The sequence below is a fragment of the Lactuca serriola genome, unplaced genomic scaffold (genome assembly GCF_051521515.1).
Source record: "Lactuca serriola cultivar US96UC23 unplaced genomic scaffold, Lser_US96UC23_V15 Lser_V15_Un225, whole genome shotgun sequence".
NCBI classification, from domain to species: Eukaryota; Viridiplantae; Streptophyta; class Magnoliopsida; order Asterales; family Asteraceae; genus Lactuca; species Lactuca serriola.
In genome coordinates, this window is record NW_027629769.1 from 4,220 (window position 1) to 6,115 (window position 1,896).

A 1,896-nucleotide genomic window follows, 5' to 3' on the forward strand; every position below is an offset into this window, starting at 1 on the left:
CACACTCTACTTTGTTGCTTGCCTCTACAAACACGAATACGAAAAAGAACCACACAAATATAGTTAACAAAAATGTGTTTTACAAATGAGCAAACCTACCACTAGTAGATAGAAAGGTATCACCTACAGATAAGGGTAAGGACAGTGCGGTTCAGTGCAATTATGGACCTATCCAAATCGCAAACCGCAACAACAATTATTTCATTTTTTGAACCGAATATTGTGGTTATGTGGTTTTTTTAATGCAGTTTGTAGTTTGGTATTTGACTATCTGGATTTGGTGCATTTTTCTTTATGTTATTTTTTTTGTGTTGTTTTTTGCCATGTGGATTTGGTTCTTTAAATATGCGGTTTTAAGAATTTAAAGCTGTTTGTAATTAACAACATAAAAACTTCAAATTTCAATAACTTACTTAAAACACTATCAGACTAATACGTAAACAAGCAAAATCATTACATACTCAAAAATTAAAAATTCCTTAAATATTAGAGAATAGAAACAAAGACATAAGATGTTAGGTATGAAGTAGCAAATATTTCAATCTCTTTTTGTTGAGCATCATTAGATGATCTTTTACCCTCTCACAGTGTATCTACATAGCTTTTCTTTTTATTTTTTATTTTTTTATTTTTTTATAATGTTAATATCAGAGAATGTATGTGTGAAATTAAGTCCAAAAATATCGACAATTTTCTTAATTGTATAAAATAGGACCAAGGAACAATTTTTATTTCACTGTAAGTTGTTCAATGTAAAAGTGATAAACAAATTTTATTGTCGATTGTTTTAGAAATTTGAATTATTTTGGGAGTGTAATGGAGATTATTGTATTTAACGTTATATCTTGGCCTTTTTTATAAAACTGCATCAAGCAAACATAGTTAACAAAGATGGTAGCTCTATCTCCTATAAGTACAAGCTTATATGGTCAAATAATATACATGGTATTCCAAACAAGTCAAAATTCTCATTTTATACAATCGGTACAAGTGACTCGGTCTCGCATGTTGCAAAACGGTCTGGGATCCGTGGTTTAAAAAAATGTGTTAACAACTAGAATGATGTAACATGACTTCAAAATGCTCCCAGGCAACTTGCAAGATCAATGAATTTCTGCTCACTACATGGAATTGTTAGGCCGCCCATTGGATGGTCATATCCAAACTCTTCCCCCGTCTACGAAATAAGTCCTGAAATGAATAGTGGCTTAACAATGACACTGGAATCACAAAACGCTTCTGTTCTTGCTCTCCAACATAAACTGCAAAATACCCTTTTGGTAGATCCACTGCTGTTGTGAGGATCCCATTTAACAATGACCGTTGGAGTATTTGTCTAGCTTGAAAGATCCGACGTATTCGAATAACCATTTTTCTGAAGGGTTATCACAGAGGAACAAAACAATTTAAGAATATTCCGAGAGATTTTCAGGACGAGTTTGAGAGGAAATTATGCCGGTGCTTTGCCAATCTTATTCTATATATAAAGGTTTATTCGAGAATGAAATGTAAAATAATTAAGAAAAAGGAATTTAAATGTCAGATGGGGATATTGCAACAGGAAGTCAAGATCATGTGCTGTGTCTTCTAACTTTTATAGATTATGATCTTGAATAGCACAACCACAAAGTCACAGGCAAAAATATGTATTAATCATGTACTTGTGTATAGAAAAAGAATTAAAAAAGAATATAACTTGTATCACCAGTATATATTCTGAATTAACGTGGGTATGAAAAACAGCAGAAGTGTCATGGTCCCATGTAATATTAAGAGGAATGTGGTAATGACTCCTAGCAAACACGAAATTGTGGCTAAGGGCTTTGGGGTTTTCTTGAAACATATGTGGCCCTATCATTAATAGGTGAATTAGACATTAGATCTGTCTTACAGATT

General features: G+C 32.4%; 1 pseudogene; it reads right to left on the bottom strand.

The window, feature by feature from the left end:
- Window positions 1-1,075: 1,075 nt before the first annotated feature.
- Window positions 1,076-1,371, bottom strand: LOC145078570 (auxin-induced protein X15-like; annotated as a pseudogene).
- Between the last annotated feature and the right edge of the window lie 525 nt (window positions 1,372-1,896).